The 12,135-nt window shown below is 53.5% G+C and overlaps 1 protein-coding gene across 3 annotated transcripts in view; it reads right to left on the bottom strand.

Annotated features, from left to right (window-relative positions):
- Window positions 1–11,622, bottom strand: part of LOC133344532 (monoacylglycerol/Diacylglycerol O-acyltransferase-like) — a 46,320-nt gene extending 34,698 nt beyond the window's left edge. The window contains exons 1-2 of one of the 3 annotated variants that reach the window (XM_061554509.1): window positions 11,434–11,622; window positions 1,524–1,706 (exon numbers count right to left, since the gene is read on the bottom strand). The gene's annotated coding sequence lies outside the window, so the exon portion shown is untranslated. The remainder of the gene's footprint in view (window positions 1–1,523; window positions 1,707–11,433) is intronic. The other 2 variants (XM_061554507.1, XM_061554508.1) reach the window with 2 other exon arrangements.
- Between the last annotated feature and the right edge of the window lie 513 nt (window positions 11,623–12,135).

Raw genomic sequence — 12,135 nt, 5'->3', positions numbered from 1 at the left:
GTCCACATTATAGACTGCCAGTACACGCAGTCAGCTTCATAAGCAGGCTAGAGTGTACATGATAGAGTGGCAGTACGCTCACCGAGTTTAATAAGCAGGCTACAGTCTACATGATAGACTGGCAGTACGCTGACCCAGCTTAATGACTATTTGTACAGTGAACATTTAAGTAATCGATTGTTGGCGCGTTGGGTTTAAAAGTAATATTAATTGCACACATTGTGGTGGGGGTGGAGTGAAGAGTAGGAAAAACTTTGATGAATTTACCTCAGAGTGGCGTGGTGGGTGTCGAGGCCTAGTAGCGTGCAGAGCCTGCGGCCTCGCCAAAATTGTCCACCCGGCAGAGGCGGGGTACGGGTGGCGTGCCTTCCCCCCCCCCCTCAGCGCTCCAACAATACTGTGTAATGGCTATTATTTAATTATTTACGGAGCCTATGAAAGTGGCGAAGGCGTGGCTAGCCGTTGGCAGGGGCAACCGCCGTCCAATGAAACTGCAGCCCTTGGCGAAGGCGTCGCTAGCCGTTGCCAGGTCCAATGAAAGCGGCGAAGGCGTCGCTAGCCGTTGCCAGGGGCAACCGCCGTCCAATGAAAGTGCGTATGGTCCGAAATCCACACACACACACAGACAGACAGACATGCACGATTTTATATATATAGATAACGTTCAGGAGGACTTGGACGCCGGGGTTGGAGGCACACTTATTTATTCCGTACCAGGTACAATACAGACCGGGACATACAACACTGGAAGGGGTGTCGGCCCCTTCACCCATCTAACTGGGGAGGCACACTCTAGGCTACACCTAGCCTACCTCTCGGTCCTCCACTATCGGGCTAGGGGAGGCTAGCTAGCCCAGCCTGGCTAGCTGGGCTTACGGCGCCCGGAGTCCCCAGACCAGCTCTGACAAGAGCACCGGCTCTGGCTCTCGGGGCCACGCCACTGGCTCGGTCCTGGTCGGCCCTGACAAGGGCGGCGATCCAGGGGAGTCCAGGGCTCTATCTAGCAGATCTTCCTTCTTCACTGGTTAAGCTTCATACATTCTGCCTCGAGCCCTCCGGCTCACCCCCTTATATACCAACTCCCCCGCTGAGGGGTGGGGCCCCGGGGGATCCCAGCTCCGAGTCAGCCCCCCAGGCTGCCCGGTGCGGACGTCGCTGTGAGCACCTCCCAGTGCACAGACATAGCCACGCCCACTGTGTTTGTTTACCGTCTGATACAACTGTATAACAGCCCCTCCGTAACACCCCTACATCACCCCCCCCCTGTACAGCTCGCAGCCGTCCCGGCTGCAACAAAATAACAATAAAGATGTATCCCCCCCTTGAACCCGTGTGTGCCTCACAAATTTTTAACAACAAGAACAATAACAACAGGAAAGAGAAAATAACCCGACGCACCCCCCCCCCCCCCCGAATAAATACCGAATCCCGTAAAAAAACAACATATATATACAATTTTCAGGAAAAAAAAAACAACACATATACAATTCTCAGGAAAACAACATATATACAATTTTCAGGACCTCACAAAAGTCTGCGCATTTTTGCGCGCGTTCTTGCAGCAGGCCCGTCACATGGGGCAACCCCGGTTGGTGCAATGGTGGGTGTCAACAGTCCGGTTTCGAGGGAGTCATTCTTTGCTGCTGAGTGACCCCCGACATCCCCAGGAGGGGTTGGCGGGCGTGAGCCCGTCACTCCCGGTGCACCTGGAGGCGGAACAGTTGGCGGCAAGTTAGGGGAGAGCAGCGAAGTCGGAGCCCGGGAGTCGGCGGACCCCTCACATGTTTGGCCACGCGTGTGTGAAGTGGGAACCCGGACCGCAACGAACGGTTTCAATCTGGAGGGGTGCACGAACCACCGAGGCTTCCCCCATTTGATACGCACACACTGTGGCCGCAAAACCTGCACTACTTCCACAGGACCCCGCCACGGCCGCACCAGCTTAGAGGAGGTTGCCAGTGGTACTTGGGGACAGTGCAACCACACCCTGTCACCTGGTTTCCACTGAAGCACATGCGCCCGACCCAGCCTGAGCCTCTCATTAGCCTTCTGGCGGAGGTCCGAATTCTGCATAGCCGCCTCCCGTGCCTCTGTCAATTTAGCGATATTGAATTTAACATGTTCGGCCAATTTAGATTTACCCCGCGGCGTGGAGATCTGCAGCTGGGTCGGAACAGGTGGGTTAGGCTCACGGCCGTACATTAGGAAGAAGGGCGAAAATCCCGTTGCCGCATGGGGAGCCATTCTGTATGCCGCCAACACCCCCTGAATCTGAAGGTCCCAATCGGTCTGTGAGTCAGAGACCTGTTGGGACAGCATGGACGTGATAGTCCGATGCAGACGCTCCACCATCCCGTTAGTTTGCGGATGATATGGGGAGGTACGAATCTTTTTCGTTCCCAGGAGCTCGCAGACTTCGTGGAGAAGTTTACCCGAAAATTTTTTACCTTGGTCGGTCAGCAGCCGCTCCGGAGCACCTTTGTCGAGGACGTATCCCTGGACAAAGGTCTCCGCGATGGCTGCTGCCGACTGGTTGGCGAGGGGCCAGGCCATAGGCCAGCGCGTAAAATATTCTACCCCGGTCAATAGGTATCTATTTCCCCTGGGCGTAGCGGGGAATGGGCCTAGAATATCAACAAGCTCGTTCACCCTGGAAACTTTGATAGATTGCAATGGCGGGTTAGACCCCCGCGCTGGTGGTTTCCGTTGCGCGCACTGAGGACATGACCCTAACAGATCCCCGACATCCCTTGCCATGCCCGGCCAAGAAAAATCCAGCTGCAGCATGGCAAGGGTCTATTGAGTTCCCAGGTGGAGGAGACTGTTGTGTATGTACCCCCTTTTTATTTTATTTTTAATATTTTTTTTTAAGAATCATTCTGCCAACATATAATATCGTTTTTAATAGACACGGGGCAACGTGGAACGAACACGCCCCCACACTTCCACAGATGCGCGCATACCTCAATTCAAAGGAAAGACGGCATGAAAGAGGGCAATCAAGGTCATAAAAACTCCCCGAATTTCACACTAGAGGAACAAGAGAGGGGGAATGGCAGGCGGGGGGGTTAGAATGACACCCTTTCGTAAAAAGCTTTATAAAACCAGGCACCACGGAGGAAGAGATAATTATATTCTTAACAAAGAAACAGCATTGACGACAAAAAGCACAGACGGGTCTTTGAACCATGTTAAATACACAAAGTTACCAACTTAGCCATGAAGATTAAGCAAACAGTATCTATCCTCACTCCAATTGGAAATCAGACTACAGTCTGCACCAGAATCGCGACCCATCATTGTTAATTAAAAACTGACATTATTAACCTTTAAAGAATTTCTACACGGCCGGGCCGAAGCATCAAAGAATAATTATGGCATCTATTTCGCTCCAAAACAAAGATCCCTAGCCGGGATATCAGATTAAATAATCACAAGAAGTCAAACAATAAGTAAGGAATTAAAGTAGAAGAGAAATCAAGGGCGGAGAAGGCTCTCAAAATTAACCAAACACAACACCCCATGGGAAGCGAGCAACACGGCCGCCTTTGTCTTTCCGAGAGGATCTCCACACACAGGCACAAAGCCAGGAAATGACACCCATAAAGGTTGGGGCAATGGCTCAAAGGAAATTAACACACGCCTTCGAATAAATAAGCGCATGCGCCGGGTGCTTCCACCGTGGAAACAACCGTCTTTGTCTCCCCGCAACACGGACAGCAAGATTTGCGCACACGAGCAAATAACATCTCCCCATAAAGAAATCAAATCACGATGAAACATCGTGAACACGGTTTCGGCATAACTTGGGCATAATGGAACCAAGCAGTAAACAAGTCGCATTTCAACTTCCAAACCAAAACAACTTAAGCTGTGTGAGACAAAAGATATGATCCCCGAGCAAGGGAGGGAATAATTAAGCTCGCTTAACGCGTAGGTTTTTGCGACATATCATTCAGTAACAAAAACATGGATTCGAATATTTTTTTTATATATATAGAACTCAATGCGAACGCGAATCATCGGTCGGGTTAATGAATAACTCAGGTGGCGCCGTCACGAGGCCCCCCCCCACCCCTTTCTTCCAGTACGACACACAGCTGTGTCTTCAAAGCTAATAAACACGCACACGAAACACACGGACGGACACGCACACGACACACATACGGACGCAGATGGTTCACCCCCACAGGAATGTTTTATGACAGACTTTGAACAACTCGGGAAACTGAGTAAAATTTTCCCATATAAGTCGAAGGAAAATCCATTCAAAGCAGATCGTCCGGGCCACGGGCCCCACCAGAGATCGCCAGGGCTCTGAGCCCCATCTCGTCCGGGCCACGGGCCCCACCACAGATCGCCAGGGCTCTGAGCCCCATCTCATCTCAACGCCGACAACGAAGAAGTTTTCGTCATCCAGAATGACGAGGTTCGCGGGGTAGCGATGCGCAGCTACAAGCCGAGGTCTGCACCACCTGAGAAGAATCGCTACCCTGTGTCGCCGAGCTGCAAGTGAAGCCAACAAAGACGCCAACGTCCACCCTGCCACGAACGAAGCATCGCTCCTCGTCAGAGTGACGACCAGCGAACAACCCGCAGGAAAGGCGGAGATCGCCAAGCGAGCAAAGCAGAGAGTCAAAGTCTTCCGAACGAGCGCCACCGAGCGCCGCCAAGCGCCGCCGAGCGCCACCGAGCGCCGTCGAGCGCCACCGAGCGCCGTCGAGCGACACCGAGCGACAACGATCGCCACCGAGCGCCGCCGAGCGCCGCCGAGCGTCACCGAGCGCCGTCGAGCGACACCGAGCGACAACGAGCGACAACGATCGCCACCGAGCGCCGTCGAGCGACACCCAGCGACACCGAGCGACAACGAGCGACAACGATCGCCACCGAGCGCCGTCGAGCGACACCGAGCGACAACGAGCGACAACGATCGCCACCGAGCGCCGCCGAGCGCCACCGAGCGACACCGAGCGACAACGAGCGACAACGAGCAACAACGATCGCCACCGAGCGCCGCCGAGCGCCACCGAGCGCCGTCGAGCGACACCGAGCGACAACGAGCGACAACGAGCGACAACGAGCGACAACGAGCGCCACCGAGCGCCGCCGAGCGCCGCCGAGCGCCGCTGGTCACCTCGCAGCGGAGAAAGTCTCGCCTGCAACTCGCACGGACAGAGGAATCTCCTAACAGGGTCGTATTGTTTCCACACGCACAGGCTCACGAAGCACAGAGAATATCTTGTCAAACCAGTTTCCTTTGTCATAGAGTCTCGCCGAAGAATTAATTAAAACAGAGCCAGATTCGCTCCCCCACACACGCCCTCACCCACCATTGACTCAAACATTCCGTTAAAAGGATTTTATACTTGCCGATGAATCTATTGACATATACTTTCGCCTCTTGGGTACAATAAGTGCTTTTTATTACCGCCATAGGAAGTGTGTCATGCTTGTTTTCAAACTCGGCCAGTCGCCGAATGTGATCGATACATGGGCGAACTAATGAGATGTCTGGTGGAAACGTAGAGGTTACGATTGTTAGGAGGGTTTTTAGTCATTCAGTTCGTTAAATAAGTAACTCTCGCAAATGCATAAGTGTTTATTCATTCATTTTAGTCAAATGCATAGTCTCGCAAATGCATAAGTGTTTATTCATTCATTTTAGTCAAATGCATAATCTCGTAATTGCATAAGAGTTTTAGTTATTCATATTAGCCGAATGCATAATATCGCAAATGCATAAGAGTTTGGTTATTCAATTTAGTTAAATGCATAGTCTCGCAAATGAATTATTGACGCATGTTTGACCTGCATGATAGAATGTCACTTGTTTGTTAGAATAAAATTGTTATCACAGAAGCATATCGAGTGTTCCTTCCAAGTCCATGCAAAACTGTCTTATTCATAAGCTGTTACCTGCGATGAGATATGAAAATGGAGACCTAAAATATTATAACACACACTAGGATAATCGGTAAATGAATCTATGATAATCGTGTTATCCTGATTGATAACTCTGGATAAACGAAACTAAGCAAATTATCATAACTGCACACATTAACATAATCGCAAGCATCCGCATAAATTACTACGATTATATCCGTGATTATCATAATTTATGCATATAATTACACGCATTATCTTAATTTATGCATGGTAATACATACATTAACATAATTAATGCGCTTTGCACATTTTTTGGAAAATTATTAATTTTTATTATTTTTATCAAAATTTCATAATCCAACATATACAACAAGACGCTCATGCGCAGCCCACACCACTCTACCCCTCAAAACAGAAGGCACCACCAGCCGGTGTCGGCGGGATCTCCCGTCCCAATGCATCAACAGACCCTGAACCAACCCCCACGAGTCGACATTCCCCCCCCGACCAGCTCCCCCGATGCGACGGCGTAAAGCGAGGAGGGAGGTGTCCTCCATCTGGAGGCGCCCCCATTCAGCAACAGGCAACCCCAGCAAGGAATCCTTTCCCTGTTGTTCAATCGGACCCGTCATCGAAGGCGCGTCAGCGGCAGCCACCAAGACCGGATCAGATATCTCATTCGGAGGCTTGCAACACCCCGAACCAAGGAGGCATGCACATTCGAAGGTGGTTGGCAGCCATGACAGAGCGTCTGCATTCGTGTGGCGAACGCCCTTACGATACGTAGTTTCAAAATCGAAGTCCTGGAGAATCTCCAACCATCGATGGCTGTTGAACTCGCAGGGCATACTGTAGTGCCGCATGATCTGTGCGGACGGTGAAATGACGACCGTACAGATATGGGCGATACTGTTGAATGAAGTTAACAACTGCCAATAGTTCCCGACGGGTGACACAGTATCATTGTTCCGCCGGAGACAACACCCGACTGCCGTACGCTACCACACGTTCCACGCCGTCAACCACCTGCGAAAGCACGCCCCCAATTCCAGTGTTGCTCGCGTCCGTATCGAGCAAAAAGGGTTTAGTAAAGTCAGGATAAATCAATGGCGGAGCCCTCACCAGAGCGTCCCGGAGGGATCGAAAAGCAGCCTCCTCCTCCTGTCCCCAGTGAAACCTGACCCCCTTCGATGTCAAAGCATGTAAGGGCTTTGCAATCGTCGCAAAATCAGCGACAAACCGTCGGTAGTATGACGCGAATCCAACGAAACTCCTGACCTCTCCCACCGAGGTGGGAGTCGGCCAGGAGCTGACACATTGCGTTTTGGCGGAATCGGTAGCAATACCTGAGCGTCCGACGATATGTCCCAAATACCGCACTGATTCGCGTAACAAATGACATTTCTGGGGTTTGAATTTCAAATTAGCAGCCCGCATTTTGAGAAAAACCGCCCGCAACCTCTGGAGGTGTTCGTCGAATGTTTAACTGAAGACGATGACGTCGTCCAATAAATCAAACATGAATCCCATTATAACCAGCCAAGACCAATTCCATCAATCGCTGGAAAGTTGCCGGCGCTGAGTGGAGCCCCATCGGCAACCGGTTGAATTGGAAAAGGCCGTGCGGTGTACGGAAAGCAGTTTTAGGTTTTGAATCGTCATCCAGAGGGAGCTGCCAGAATCCCGAAAGCAAATCCAATGTGGAGAAGAATCGCGCCCCCGCCAAGGCGTCAAGCGATTCGTCCATCCGTGGAAGCGGGTATGCGTCGGCAACAGAAATTTTGTTCAGCCGACGAAAATCGACGCAAAAGCGCAACGAGCCGTCATGTTTTTTAACTAAGACAATCGGCGCACCCCAAGGGCTGGTAGAAGGAGAAATGATATCGGCGGCTAACATGTCATCAACGGCCGATTTGACATGGTCCTTTTCGGCAGGACTTAACCGAAAAGGATTCTGGCGTATTGGCGCGCTGTCACCCGTGTCAATATGGTGTCGCAGCAGATTAGTACAGCCCAGATCATATTTGTTTTGACTAAAAAGGTCGGAAAACTCGCGCAGAAGGATTCTAAGCTTTTCACGATGTGAGTCGGACAGGTCCGACGATCCCGCACAAAGCGCATCGAGCCACCCTTCATCACTGTCCGTATGTGGTCGCGGTGGAGGAGCAGTGCTTACGTGATTAATGACGGGTTCCTCACAGGGCACCGGCGTTGCGTGCGCAAGCACGGTCCCTTGAGGAACCACCGCCGTACGCGACCCCACATTGAGGACCACGATGAAAGGGTCCCCGTCCCCTTTTACGATGGTCTGGGCCGGTATTAAGTCAAGTCCGCTAACCCCGACCCTAGATGGTCCTAGCAGAACCCCCTGGTCCCCAATCCCCTTAGCAAATGGTCGACGTAGCCTAAGAGGCACGAGCATCTGGGCTCCCGGCGGTACGCGTACTGTCCTTGCAACCAGCGCCGGTACCGTCGCAAACGCCGTCCGACCCGTAGAGGGGGATGGCAGGAACGAAACACGTCGGCCCGACGGGAGCTCAATGCAACCCTGATCGACCAGGATACGAATCGGCATTTTGGCCAAGAAATCCGTCCCCAGCAGGCACGGAACCGCCAGCGAGGAGGAGACCAATATTGGGCCAGAAAATTTAATATCCCCAATACAAATTTGCGCACGGATTTGTCCAATAATGCCCAGTGAGCCCCCGTTAGCAGCGTAGCACGGAACATCAACGGGAAGCAAAGGACGGCTTTGAACGGGAAGAATGTTATAAATCAATTCGGAAACAATAGTCGCCGATGCTCCTGTATCGACCAGGATTCGCACCTCAACCCCGTTAATATGCCCCACAACGACCGATGACCCCGACGACGCGGCAACAACGCGATGGGCCAACTCGGACCACTGGCTGGGTTGAATTTCAGTCCCCACAGTGGTACGTTTTGGCGCGACGACAGGTAATTTACGACCCCCGTCCGTTGCGGTGCGTGAGTGTGTGACGGGTGTGTGCGTGGGCCAAACATGTGGGGTGCCGCGACTCGCCGGGTTTTGTTGGTGAAGCTTGGGAAGAGGCGCGACGTCTTGTCGAGGCGTCGCCCCGCGCTGCCGAGGAGACCGGCATCCCGAGGCCACATGGCCCCGGAGGCCACAATTGTAGCAGCGCGTAAGTGCTCCCGATGACTTGGGCTGGTCCTGGCGGCTCGGTCCGTCCCGAGCCGGTCGTACTCCCGATCTCCACTCCGTCGGGCGATCGACGGCGCAGATTTCTTCCGCTGGGAGGGTTGCTGCAGCCACGGTATGGCTGGCCGCCGCCTTGCTGGCCTTTCTACGCTGGGACAGCAAGTTCGCATGGATGTGTCGCGCGGCCCGCAGGGAACACATCTCCGTGTCGTCTTGCGCCAAGACGACAATGTCCAACTCGTCAGCCAACAGCAGGATTTTGTCCATCACCATGGCGTCCACCCCCTCTTCATCCATCCGCGGGAAAGCCGTTCTCGCCAGTGCCAGGAGAGCCGTACGGTACGCCAGGGGCGACTCCTTGGCACCCCGCTGGCGATCGTAAAACAGCTGCCTGCAGTCCGAAGGTGGTCCATAGACTGCAGCCAGGAGTTGAAGCGCCATCTGCAGCGTGGCGCGCTTCGCTTTCGGCGCCGAGGTGAGAGTAGCGAGGGCATCACTGTCGAGCATCGCCGGCAGCGCGCGGAGAGCTTCGGCATCCGTCCACTGCGCCATTTCTTGGTGAGCGAGAAAACGCCTCTGGAAGCCGCCCCAGTCACCGTCTTCGCCCACGAACTCCTTGAGAGGTGGTAAGCGCTGGTGTAACGCGGCGGCCGCAGTCGAGGGTCGCCCCCCGTCGCTCCCGTCACTCGGCCTGGCTTTGGCGGGAAGGGCGTGTGGCATCGGCGGTCGCTCTGCTGGTGACGCGCTGGCCGCTCCTGATGACGTGGCGGCTACTGTATGCCCGACGTCGGACGCGTGGCTCAGCCCGGCCACGCCCTCAGCACTCACTGTAGCCATGGCGGGAAATTCGAAATCCGGCCCCGTGGAAATGGCGGGAACCGGCGCTGCACGTCGGCTGTCGTCGCTCCGTGCCGCTCCACCAGCCCCCAGCTGCGTAATTTCTTCTAGTGTGGCGGCTGCAGCGTAAAGTAGCTCCGCCAGTCGTGAATGAGCCTGCCGCAGTCCGTCAGCCGACGGCTCCCATCCGTCCAGACGTTGCGGTGTGGATGGACCCGGCCCTGGCTGCTCGGCGTCGCCTTCAGCCATCTCGGGCTCAAAGCCGGCAGCGGTTTCCTCCGCCCCCGGTTCCCTGGCACGAGCCGTCCGTCGCGTGTCCATGTTCGTAGAAGACTACTTCTGACGCCAGATGTAATAACGTTCAGGAGGACTTGGACACCGGGGTTGGAGGCACACTTATTTATTCCGTACCAGGTACAATACAGACCGGGACATACAACACTAGAAGGGGTGTCGGCCCCTTCACCCGTCTAACTGGGGAGGCACACTCTAGGCTACACCTAGCCTACCTCTCGGTCCTCCACTATCGGGCTAGGGGAGGCTAGCTAGCCCAGCCCTGGCTAGCTGGGCTTATGGCGCCCGGAGTCTCCAGACCAGCTCTGACAAGAGCACCGGCTCTGGCTCTCGGGGCCACGCCACTGGCTCGGTCCTGGTCGGCCCTGACAAGGGCGGCGATCCAGGGGAGTCCAGGGCTCTATCTAGCAGATCTTCCTTCTTCACTGGTTGAGCTTCATACATTCTGCCTCGAGCCCTCCGGCTCACCCCCTTATATACCAACTCCCCCGCTGAGGGGTGGGGCCCCGGGGGATCCCAGCTCCGAGTCAGCCCCCCAGGCTGCCCGGTGCGGACGTCGCTGTGAGCACCTCCCCGTGCACAGACATAGCCACGCCCACTGTGTTTGTTTACCGTCTGATACAACTGTATAACAGCCCCTCCGTAACACCCCTACATATACAAGGACGGTTTTCTTGGAATTCCTCTTACTTGATACAGCTATCGTGCTGTGACGGTTCCACCTGAAGACGGAAGCTTGTGTTGCCTCCGAAACGTAATGATTTTTATTTTATTTAACTTTTATTAATTTAATTTTTTTACCTACGTGACTTTACCGAAAAAAACCTCAGAATATAACTACCACCACCAACAACAACTACCGCCACCACCAACAACTACCACCACCACCACCGCCACCACCACCTACTACCACCACCAACAACTACCACCACCAACAACAACTACCACCACCACGAACAACTTCCGCCACCAACAACAACCACCACCAACAACTACCACCACTACCACCACCACCAACAACAACTACCGGCACCAGCACCAGCGTGGTCGTCGCATTGACGTTGAGAGACGACGCGGGTGGCCACCGTGGGGCCCGACCACCACGAGTGGTGATGATGGGTCGACACGACAGCAGTGTACAGCGTCCCCGGCCGTCTTTGTCTCTCTCGTCACGTGTCCCTGCCGTCTTTGTCTCTCCCGTCACGTGTCCCAACAGTTTTTGTCTCTCTCACCTGGTGTCCCGGCTGTCTTTGTCTCTCTTGTCACGTGTCCCGGCCGTCTTTGTCTCTCCCGTCACGTGTCCCAACAGTTTGTCACTCTCACCCGGTGTCCCGGCCGTCTTTGTCTCTCTTGTCACGTGTCCCGGCCGTCTTTGCCTCCTTTCCCGCTGGAGACCAGCGTCAGCGGCCGGGCTCTTCCACTCAGCGCGACCAAGCCAAGGGGCCGCGGAAAAGTTTCACGCGCGCCGCACACCGCGCCGCAGCGCTACACGTAGGGACCGCGGCGATTTGTCATTTTCGATAGGCGTCAAGACGCGTTAATATTCTTAGGTTTTTTCGGTAAAGTCACGTAGGTAAAAAATTAAAATTAATAAAAGTAAAATAAAATGAAAATAAAAATCACGACGTTTCGGAGGCAACACAAGCTTCCGTCTTCAGGTGGAACCGTCACAGCCCGACAGCTGTATCAAGTAAATGAGTGAAACAGCTGTCGGGCTGTGACGGTTCCACCTGAAGACGGAAGCTTGTGTTGCCTCCGAAACGTCGTGATTTTTATTTTTTTATTTTACTTTTATTAATTTTAATTTTTTACCTACGTGACTTTACCGAAAAAACCTAAGAATATGAATCATTGCAGTCACGAAAGCTTCAAATCTAGTAGACGCGTTTAGTTTATTTTGCTGTTGCAGATGCTCACATTTGATATCAGCCACT

The sequence above is a fragment of the Lethenteron reissneri genome, chromosome 20, assembly GCF_015708825.2.
Source record: "Lethenteron reissneri isolate LAM-NWPU_2019-01 chromosome 20, ASM1570882v1, whole genome shotgun sequence".
In the NCBI taxonomy this organism is placed as follows: Eukaryota; Metazoa; Chordata; class Hyperoartia; order Petromyzontiformes; family Petromyzontidae; genus Lethenteron; species Lethenteron reissneri.
The sequence above is the reverse complement of the archived record's forward strand: the minus strand, read 5'-3'. Positions and strand labels throughout refer to the sequence as shown.